Genomic DNA, 11,584 nt, shown 5'->3' with positions numbered 1-11,584 from the left:
CCTGAGAAGAGTAGCAGGGGAGGACACAGCCCACCAGCAGGTCAAGGTGGGCAGGGAGTTAAGGTCCAGTGGGAAGGAGTGCAGGGATCAGGAGGTGGCCAGCCAGAAGACATGAGATGGGAGAAGCTACATGTGAGGATTCTGATGCAGGGCATGCATGGAGCCCCACAGGATGACATCAGATCTGTCCACGGCTCCACAGCATTTCCTGACTGCCTCCATCTACCCTGCAGACCTACCTGCCCTGGGGTTTCCTTTGGATCTGGCTGACCAGATGCCCTCGTGGGAGCCTGGAGGCTGGAGGAGAGTGGATGGTGAGACCCAGGCCTCCAGCTCTCACCCTGCCAGGTCACAGTGGTCAGGGCTATCAGGTTCTAAGCCCAAACTGAGGTCCAAGGGGAGTTGGTGGGCAGGTGGCGGGTAGCTGGAAAACACACTCGAGGAATCATAGGCAGTTTCGACATGGCTTTATTCTCTCTCTGGGCGTGAGCCATACGTACAGCATCAGCAGTACATTTTACAGACAATAGCAGCTCCAGGCCAACCACGAGCTCATGTGAGTGGTCACTTAATGCATCTCACATGGCATGGTTATATAATGTGTGGAGTTGTGCACCTTCACTCCAAACCCGCTGAGTCATGCTGTGCCAGAGGGCCACCTCGACCTACTCCTGACTGAAGTGCAGCCATTTCCCTTACAAGAGCTGTGCCCTCTAACTGAAGCCCTGACTTCTCTGAGCTGCTCTTCCTACAACCAGAGCTTCCCCTGGGTTCTGGTTCAGCCCCTGGCTGGTTCCACAGCATGCCTGCAGGTCCCTCCACACTGCCCTGCTGTCCTCAACAGTCCCCTCATCAACCCCTCCCCAGCACCCAGGTTGAGTGTGCTCTCTGTTTCCTGCTGAAACTCTTTCCAGTACATCACTTTCATGCCAAGCTATCTCAGAGAAGGCTCTTTTATTTGCAAGGGAGAAAAGTATGCCTACGCCACTGTGTCAGGGGCTCTAAGATCACTCTCAGGCTTGACGATTCTCTAGAAGGGCTCACAGGACTCAGAAAAAGGTGTCATAATCACATTTATGGTTTATCTCAGTGAAAGGATATGGATTCAACCAGCAGAAGGAAAGGGCACATGAGTGATATCCAAGAGACTGCAGGTGTGAGCTTCCAGGTGTCCCCTCTCAGTGGAGTGTGACATGTTTTCTTGGTTCAGGGATATACTATTATACTCCCAGCAATGATGTGTGACAACCTTTGTGAAGTGTTCCCAACAGGGAAGCTCACCCAAGCCTTTGTGTCCAGAGGTTTTATTGGAGGACAGTCGCATAAGCACACAGCTTCTGCATGACTGACCTCAACTACTCAGACTCCAGCCTGCCCCTAAGCAAAAGCAGGGGTTCACCATACAGCACATTGTCAGGATAAACTTACCTAGTCAAACTGGCACAGCTGACCCAAAGCCTCAGGCATGCAAAAACACTTAGAAGCAGAATATTCTAAGATGTCACAGGTAATCTTCCAGGAGTAGGCAAGGACCAGTCCTGAAAACAGACCTTTATTTGGGAAGTGCAGGATTTCAGCAACTCAAGCCTCCTGAGTTACCTCTTTCCTGCCTAGTATCAAAGCAGACTATTATAAGGACTGCCCAGGGACTAGACAGGGCTAATGGCTGGGGAAGCAGAACACAGCAGAGAAGGCATCAGCCACCAGGTTTCCCTCCCCTCTCTTGCAGGGGCCACCTGGTCTCTCTTTCCTACTTCTTCCTGCTCTCTACTTTCTTGTCTTCCCTCCTCTTCTCCTCCCCTCTTCTCTCCTCCACACCCTACCCTTTCCTTCTCTCTCTGTCTCTGTCTCTCTCCCTCTTCCTCTCTTTCCTTCCCTTCCTCCCGCTAAATACCAGCATCCTCCTCTTCTTACAGGCACAGGAGCCAAAGGGGGCTGCCCCAGCCCACCTGCCCTACATGTTCTCTTGGTTCAGGTACAATTGCAGTTGTCTGAGGCTAAAAGAAAAACAAACTGGTTTTTTCTATACACACAACAATTCCGAGAGCAAGTGTCTGGAGGTTTTTTTCCACACCAACCGATTTTCCAATTCTCTGTGGACACCAACTGGGTGTCCTACAATTTAACTCAATTCTGGCACTAACTGCCCAGAGTTAGCACAGATCCCACAGGCTCAGGGCCATAAGACTTCCCCAGACTTCAGATGCCAGTTGCAAGCCCCAGGTTGTCACCTGTGCTTCTGACCAACCAGAAATAAATCAAAGGTTTCTTAAACCCCCTCCTTATGTTCAATAATTTACTGGAACAGCTCACAGAACTCAGGAAAATGGTTTATTGTTTATTATACTGTTTACCTACCAATTTATTACAAAGGATAGAACTCAGGAACAGCCAATAGAAGCAATGCACAGGACAAGCTATGGGGGCCTCTCATGAACCCAGAAGCTGTCCAAATCCCATCATGTGGGGGTTTCACAGAGGCTCAATGACGTAGTTGCGACTGATTAAATCACTAGCCACGAGACTGAACTTGATCCCCAGGCCCTCTTCCCTGCCAGCAGGTGGGGGATAGGCTGAAAGTTCCGACCCTCTAATCACACAGCTGGTCCAGCCCCGTCCTCCAAGAGTCATCTCACTGGCATAAATTCAGGTGAGGTTGAAAGGGTCTTGCTGTGAATAACAGAAGGTGCTCCTCTCACCCTCATCACTCAGAGAATGCCAAGGGTACTAGGAGCTCTGTGCCAGGAGCCAGGGACTAAGACCACATATGTATTTCTTATGATGTCACAACATCGCAGATGCCCAATTCCAAATGACTGGGAGGAACCTGAGGGGACCACTGGGGTCAGATGCCCACATCTGGTCCAGCCAGCCATGTCAGAGAAGGGAGTGTAGAGAAAGGTCGTGTGGAATGGGGACACTCCCCAAAGCACGTCTACTCAACAGGCACAGTGCTTGGCACCAGCAATGAACAGAGAGACCCAGGAGCTCACAGAACTGTACGGGAGGAGCGGAGAGGCCGAGCCGCCCATGCCAGCTAGAGAAGTCATCAGCTAGCACCCTGGCGCTGCAGGAGACTGGAAACCAGCTAAGATGAGCTCAGGCAAAAATGATATGGCCTCACTGCCCTGAGGGGCACTTTGGTCCGATGCTGTTCCCAAGGCTCCTTGGTGGACATAACTGGTCCTGGGGTAAGGGGCAGGTAATCGAGCAGGAGCACAGGTGGTGCCGTAAAGAAAGGGACCCAGATGCCAAGCTGCGGGCTTTTTATCCCGCATTATTAGGACCCTTTTAACAGAGAAGTAAGGATCACAGAATGAAAAGGACAACAAAGACCTCCACGAGGGCCATCAGCTTTAAAGAAGAAGTAGGCTGGTGGGTAATGGAGGCTGGTATGTAATGGAGGCTGGTGGGTAATGGAGACTGGCAGGTAATAAAGGCTAGTATGTAATAGAGGTTGGTGGATAATAGAAGCTGGTGGGTAATGGAGACTGGTGGGTAATGGAAGCTGGTAGGTCACGGAGGCTGGCGGGTAATGGAGGCTGGTGGGTAATGGAGGCTGGAGGATAATGGAGGCTGGTAGGTCATGGAGGCTGCTGGGTAATAGAGGTTGGTGGGTAATGGAGGCTGGTGGGTAACAGAGGTTGGTGAGTAATGGAGGTTGGTGAGTAATGGAGGCTGATGGGTAATGGAGGCTGGTAGGTCATGGAGGCTGCTGGGTAATGGAGGCTGATGAGTAATGGAGGCTGGTGGGTAACAGAGGTTGGTGAGTAATGGAGGTTGGTGAGTAATGGAGGCTGATGGGTAATGGAGTCTGGTAGGTCATGGAGGCTGGTAGGTTATGGAGGCTGCTGGGTAATAGAGGCTGGTGGGTAATGGAGGCTGATGGGTAATGGAGGCTGGTGGGTAACAGAGGTTGGTGAGTAATGGAGGTTGGTGAGTAATGGAGGCTGATGGGTAATGGAGTCTGGTAGGTCACGGAGGCTGGTAGGTTATGGAGGCTGGTGGGTAACAGAGGCTGGTGGGTAATGGAGGCTGGTGGGTAACGAAGGCTGGTATGTAATGGACGCTGATGGACTGAGGATCTGTGGGAGGCTGAGTGGGGTGAGGCTGAAGCCACCAAGCAGCTGCTTTGGACTGAGTGCAGCAACAGTGCAGAAGTGACTGCGCTTGGACTGGCCACTGGGCAGGTGAGAGACAGTGTGCGAGAAGTGAGGGGAACAGGCTGGACAAGCCACCATCAGGCTACATAGGACCCATGCTCAGCGGTGATACTATGTGGTGGGGTCAGGCAGCCACAGAGGAAATGGGACTAAGTTCTTAAGTGGAGTAAGACCCAGGACAGCCAAAGGGCGGGGAGGCCTCACCCGGAGGGAGAGGGGCTGGAAATCCTCCTAAATAAGGTGGGGGAGGTTCAAGCCCTTAGCTGGAAAAATAAAAAATGAGAACACATATCTGCATGCAGCTGGGGAAGGGGGCAAGGGGCTCACCCATCTAAACACCAGGCACAGAACGCACCTGCCTCCTTGCCCCTCCTGCCCTCCACTTCTAAAACCCAGACTCAAGACTCATCCTGGTTACTCTCACAACAAGGTGATGCTGGGACTGGATCAAAGGCTATTTCTTCCAAGGAAATGTATTGCTGAACACACCGAAACCAAAGCACAGAACATCTCAGGGTAACATTCTGGACTTAGGAAACAGGGGCCCTGTTAAGGCCAGAGGGCCCTTCCTGCTGCCACTACCAGAAGTTGGGCTGGCCCCAACCCGGACACAGGGTCACAAATAGTAAATATGTCCAGAGCACTTTCCAACATCATGGTGCCACCGGCTCCCAGAAGGCTTCTAGGGCACCTGACCCAGCCCCTCCAGCAGGGACACTGGGGCCCCCAGAAACCGGTGTGGCCCTCGAACACGTCTCCAGCACAGTCCTTCTTACCCATCCCCCAGGCGAGGCACTTAACCCCCCTGAGCTGCTGTTTATCCATCAGTAAAATGGATAGAATAATATCAATCTCACCGGGGTGTTATTTAGATTTATTTATTAATGCTGGCAATATACTCAGAGCCCTCAAGATTAAAGCAATAGATCATCAGGAAATATTATGGCATCCTGTTGCCATAGCGATGGTTCCATTCTTCCGGCTCCTCCTCAAGCCCTGCTGCAGCATCAGGCTCAGAGGGTCTGGGGAGCAGAGCTGCACCAACCAGGGCATTAACACTAACAACAGTGATAATTAAATTACACAGAGGAAGCCCATGAAATATGTATGGGAGAGAAATGGATTTGATTCATTTAGGCAAATGGGCATGTTTTCCCATTAGAAATTGCTCCCTGGAGCCTGTGGCTAGCTCTCTGCAGCACTCATTTCTTTAGATAAAGCAGGGGATTAGGGGGTTCTGGAAGACGCCTAAGTCAGGGGCGGAAGTGGGGCAGAGATCTAAATTCTGTGCAACCTTCCTGAAAACACAGCCGCTGCCCCAGGCCCAGGGGGGCAGGGCTCTTACTGCAGAAGGACCCTGGGTCTGGCCCTCACCCAGCACTCATGAGCAGCTTCCGCAACTCCCTAGCTGTCTCTTCTGTAAAACGGGGTGACACTGGGGGTGACCTGGGATTGTTGTGATAACTCAAGGAAAGAGGCAGTGGCTCCTCCAGTGGTGACCCCTGAAGGAGTGGGGCTCTCTGTGCTGAGGAGATGCCTGGTCTCAGAGCCGAGGCGGGAACGCTGTCTGCCTGCCATTGGCCATCCAACGCACCATCCAGCAGAGCATACAGCAGCCTCATGATGCAGAGGCATCAAAGAGACCCATGAAGCAGAGGCATCAAAGAGACCCATGAAGCAGAGGCATCAAAGAGGCCCAGGAAGTAGAGGCATCAAAGCTAGGTGCATCTCCCAGTCTTCTTCATCTATTCCTTTTCCTCACCCTCCCAGGCTAGCCCAGCCCAGGCCACCCTTCTGGGTGGCCATGTCCACCCTGAGTGGCCCTGCCTCTGTAGAGGCCTTAGGGACAGGGACCCAGCCTCGTCTGCCTGCTCTCTTCCTGTTTAGGATGGGGTGAGCCTCAGCCACCACTTTCTGATCCCAGAGACAGATGTCACTGTCCTGTTGGGAGCTGCTGCAGCTTTGGCCAGGAGCTGGAAGTAAGCCTGATGCCCGAGGCCTGGGCCTCTGAAGGGAAGGGCTGGGAGCTAGACACACGCGGGGCTTCGGAGTTGCGGTATTTCCCCACCAGCACTGGGAAGACAGCGCCACAGCCCCACTAAGCCTGCCCTCTATAGACGGCCTTCCCTGAGACGGCTCAGTTCAGACCGGGAGGGTCAGGCTAGGAGCACGGGGCCCAGGCCCACTCCCAGAGGCTTCTCTCTCCAGCAAGGCCACCACCCACTGCTCCTCCACTCACGCAACTGGGAAGGGCTGGCTGTGCCTTGGGCCCACCGCCCTCCTTTCTTGGTTAGAGTCTACTTGCAGAGGCTCCACCATCCAAGAAGATCTCGGGAAAGTCCCCTCCAGCACATGTGGTTCATGCCGTGGAGTGAATTCGAATCCCCATGGTAACTGCGAGAACAAGCAGTGCTCAGTGTGCACTCTACCCCAAGACAGCCCCTGAGGCTGTACTGTTACCACGCCCGCTTTACAGGTGCAGAAACTGAGGCTCAGTGAGCCAGTCACCACCCACAGTCAGAGGGCATCAGCCACACAGGACTCAGATCCAGCTCGGGCCCCTCTCCCAGGAAGATTCGTGTTCATCACTGACAGAGGACTCCGTCCTTTGGTCAATCCCAGGCCCATGCTTGTGTGTGCCGGGGTGGGCACCCTGACTTAGTCCCTTGCTGCATCCCTCAACTGTTCAGCCCAGGCAACGTCCTCAACCCCTCACGGGTTTTACAGGTCCTCTGCCATCTGCGTGTACCTGTAATGACCAGGGGGAAAGAGCTCTTGAGGACAGAGACAACATGCCAGCACACAGCTCCTAAGGAGCCTGGGTCTCATTGACCTACACAGCAGCCAGGCCCATGAATACCCACCCACGTGGCCAGGGAAGGTTGGGGGTGCCTCCCTAAGGGGCCAACTGGGCTACTGCCAAGCAGCCCTCTGAGGTTGCCAAGGGGCACCCTGACCCGGGAAGTCACTGTCTGGGTCTGGTTCTGACATCATCCTGGGTGGCTTCCAACTCTTCTCATGGCTGGGGCCCCCTCCAGACCAGGAGCTTCTCACAGGCAGGGACGGAGCCTGATTCACCTGGGGCCTGAGCCTCCCACCTGCACTCCCTGCAGGGGTGGAACCAGCTCTCTGATTCCAAGGCCCAGCCTCTCTCTTCCCACCTCGTGGAGGCTCAAAAGGACTGACAGCCCCCTTCCACTAAGGCCCTCGGCCCAGACCCCTCTTCTGTTGCTCAGGGTTAGTGAGAAGAAATGGCCATGGCTTTGCTCTCAGACATTCTAGCCACTCAGCAGCACCCCTCGCCCTTGCCACTGGCCAGGCACTGTTCTGGGCATGGAAGAGACTGGGGGAACAAAGCAAATCGAAACCCCAGCCCTGGCGATGCTCACATTCTGGTGAGGGAAAGAAAAGACACCCATCTCCGTGGGACATCACTGAGCACTGTGGCGAGAGGATACAGCAGGGCAGGGGGCAGTGCTGGGGTGACAGGGAGGTGGCAGCACATGCCAAGGCCCTGTGGCGCAGCCTGCCTGAAGTGTCCAGGTAAACGAACAGCACCTGGGCTGAGCTCCTGGGGCCCTGGTGGGGGCCTAATACCTGCCAGGTCCTTCATAGCCACCATATCCCTGGAGCCCCACAGCCATCTGACAAGAGTTAACCCTGTTTTGCTGTTGAGGAAACTGAGGCCCAGAGATCTTCGATGGCTTTCTAGAGGTCACCTACAGTGTATGATTTGATCCTAGTCTGCCTGGCTCCAAAGCCTGTGTTTGTCCACCTGCCCCCACCGAAACGCTGTGGGTCCCGCCCCCCACCTGCCCCCACCATAATGCTGTGGGTCCCGTCCCCCACCTGCCCCCACCATAATGCTGTGGGTCCCGCCCCCCACCTGCCCCCACTGTAACGCAGTGGGTCCTGCCCCCCCACCTACCCCAACCATAATGCTGTGGGTCCCGCCCCCCCACACCTGCCCCCACCATAATGCTGTGGGTCCTGCTCCCCACCTGCTCCCGCCATACCGCTGTGGGTCCCGCCCCACTTCCTGCCCCCATCGTAACACTGTGGGTCCCGCCCCCCCACCCGCCCCCCCACCCGCCCCCACCATAATACTGTGGGCCCTGCTTCCCACCTGCTCCTGCCATAACGCTATGGGGCTGGCTCCCCAGCACCTTGCCCAGGCCCAGGTGTCGATGTTCCTCCCAAGGAATGATTGGGTGGATGAATGAACACTGAGATGTACCTGGGTGCGATGGCCTCCTGAGCCCTGCTGACAGGGGAGATGGTCTGCCTGGACAGGGGACTGGCCTGGGCTGTCTTCAGAGCAGGTGGCACCACCCAGAGGGGCCATGGCTGGGAATGTGTCCACTGTTGCTGGGCAGCCTCAGCCAAGCCCAAGGGAGGCAGAACAGCGGCCTCCGGTCAGTGTCCCTTTGCCCAGCTCCAGGCCCAGGGTGGGCATCATGGGTGATCAGCAGGGGCTATACCCCACCCAAAGGTGCCTCCCCACACCTGGACTGACGGCCCCTGGAGGGTGGTAGCAGGGAAAGACACTGGGACCGCCGGGGGCTCCTGTCCCTCTCTCCAGCCTCCCCATCTCCTGCCTTTACCCTGAGAGTCCCAGCCACACTGGGCTCCCACTGGTTTCCTGCAGGGAGCTGCCTGGCCAGGGGCCGGGCATGGTGTCTCTCCACCTAGAAGGTTCTACATGGCCAATCCTGAGACTCATCTCAGACGCTGGCTTCCTCAGGCGGCCTCCCCGACCCCAGGGCTCTGTCAGGCCCCTCTGGGCTTCCCCTTTCAACACCCGGCCCACGATGGGGTGGCTGCTTGTTGGGGCTGCAAGGCTCACTGCAGATCTTGTCCCGGGAATAGCCCCAGACAGCTCATCCTGCCGCCCTCTGTCTCCAGAAAGCCACCAGAAAGCATCTGAGGATGGAACCAAGCCACCTCTGCTCATCTCCGGCAACATGTTGGTTTTTCTGAGAGTGCTGCAAATCCATTTCCCTGACAGTGATGGGAATGGGTATTGTCAGTGGTGGCAGAACACATTATGAATGATTCCACTTGAGTCCATTTTTAAAAGGAGGAAATCAATATGTGCTTCCTGGCAGCGTCCGCTCCCCTCCCTTGACCTCTCTGCTCAGCCACCAGCTGCTCCCTGCCGCCACCCTCTCTCCTCCTTCCTTCCCAGAAGGGGACAGCCCTTTCTGGGAACTGCCACCAAAGCCTCAGGGAAATTGAGCTTCTCTTCCGGGGAAACTGCTGGGTGCTGGCTGAGGCACCCATGCCGGCCCGAGGGTGGAAGCAGCAGATCTCCAAGAGGTTCTGTGCTGGAGGAACTCCCAGGACTCTACATGCATGAGCCTTGCCTGCCTTGCGTTGGCCCTAACCAGCATTCACACACGTTGTCTGCAAAACTCATGGGAACACCAAGATGGCAGGCCTAGGATCTGCCCTAGGATCCAACTGAGGGGCAAGGAAACAACCTCAGAGGTGAGGCAACACCCACAGACACACAGCTAAAAGGTGGCAAAATCTGGATGCTGAGCCAGGGCTGCAGCTGACAGCTCCAGGAACCAGTCCTAGGGCCACACCACCCACATTCAAATCCAGTTCCATCACCTACCAGCTGTGTGACCCTGGACAAGTCAATGTTTGCAAACCTCCAATGCACTCGCCTTTAGAACAAGACAAGGCTGGCCAGGCGTGGTAGCTCACCACTGTAATCCCTGAACACTTTGGGAGGCTGAGGAGGGTGGATCACTTGAGGTCAGGAGTTCGAGACCAGCCTGGCCAACATGGTGAAACCCCATCTCTACTAAAAATACAAAAATTAGCCGGGTGTGGTGGCACATGCCAGTAATCCCAGCTACTCGGGAGGCTGAGGCAGGAGAATCACCTGAACCTCGGAGGTGGAGGTTGCAGTGAGCCGAGATCACACCACTGCACTCCAGCCCGAGCTCAGAATGAGACTCCATCTCAAAAAAAAAAAAAAAAAGAAAAAAGAACGAGACAAGGCTAATATAACCTACATGCAGCAATGTGAGCCCGCCCAGAAAGGACCTAGCCAGCACCAGCCCCTGTTTCTTCCCTTGGCTGGTCTCCCAGGGAACTCAGTGTGCTCTTCAGAGAAGGCTGCAAACTGTTCAAAGGCTTCCAGGGGCCGACCCAGCTACGCCCCTGCCAGGAAGCCTGCAGCCTCAATGATAGCAGCAGGATGGTCTTCTTGGCCTCAGGCTAAGGTTGAAAATGAGTGTTTAATAAAAATTCTCTTCATTAACTCTCCCTCACCCCAAAGTTGGGCCATTGTTTTTCTGTTCTGCTTCAGAAGCATTTCCACAAATCCAGTCTCTGGAAGCAATGTGACTCAACAAAGAAGATACCAACAAGACAAGCAATCGCCTCCCAGCTGTGGCACCAACCAACTGGCTCTGTGACCTAAGACTCCATCCTTCCCACTCTGGGCCTCAATTTCCCCTTCTGTAAAGGTTTGCACCACATGAATCACCAGGGCTCCTCTAGCCAGGAGCAGCTCCTTCGTTCTGAACAAGAGGCATTTTCCACAGGGCCTGTGTCAGTCGGGATCAGCTTTACTGCCCTGAGACAGTCAACAACCTCACTGTAGTGACTTAATCAGAGATACAGTCTGTGCCATACCATCCTGAACATGCCTGATCTCGTGTGATCTCAGAAGCTAAACAGGGTTGTGCCTGATTAGTATTTGGATGGGAGACCACCCGGGAATACCGGGTGCTATAGGCTTTTGTAAAAAATAAAAATAGAAAAGAAATCAGAGATGCAGCATTGCTCACACTGAATCCCACGAGAAGGGTAGGGCTCCCCTACATGTTCCCTCATGCCAAGGCTAGAGTTTGGGGTCTCCCCTCTGGAATTTGGCTGATTAGTAGAAGAGGCAGAAAGAATTTTGAGAGGCCTCACATTAGAAATTAAGTGCCCAGCCTGGAGGCCACTCTCGACTCATCACTTCGTTACCATCGAAGCCAGAACCAGTTACTCTGCCCCAGCCAACCACAGGGAAACCAGGATGGGTCTCCTTCCACATCCCCAAAAGTGGAGAGCTGGGAATATCATCAGCAAACAGCCCAGTGACCACCACCCACGCCTGGCCATATCAGCCACCCTCAAGCTTCCCACAGCAGGGGCTTGGTGGGGGGGCTGCCTGGTGGTGAGAGAGGAGGGGAGCAGGTGGGTGCCACCTGGCCCTTGCACCACCTCCCTCTGAGCCCTGGCAGAGAAGAGGGGGAGGCCCAGGCCAGACGGGCTCTCTTTGAGAGCTCTGCAGGCCTGAGGGACTGGGAGCAGATGGTGCCACTGCCAGGCAGAGGGGCCAGACTGCCGCACAAACCCAGCGCTCATCTGAGGACGCAGAGTGATTCCTGCATCCGAGTGTCCTCACGAGAGCA

At 55.0% G+C, this 11,584-nt stretch overlaps 1 pseudogene; it reads left to right on the top strand.

Annotated features, from left to right (window-relative positions):
- The first annotated feature begins 10,804 nt into the window (after positions 1 to 10,804).
- LOC112208424 (5S ribosomal RNA) lies at positions 10,805 to 10,922 on the top strand (annotated as a pseudogene).
- The last annotated feature ends 662 nt before the right edge of the window (positions 10,923 to 11,584 follow it).

The sequence above is a fragment of the Pan troglodytes genome, chromosome 13, assembly GCF_028858775.2.
Source record: "Pan troglodytes isolate AG18354 chromosome 13, NHGRI_mPanTro3-v2.0_pri, whole genome shotgun sequence".
NCBI classification, from domain to species: Eukaryota; Metazoa; Chordata; class Mammalia; order Primates; family Hominidae; genus Pan; species Pan troglodytes.
This window is presented reverse-complemented; position numbering and strand designations above follow the sequence as displayed.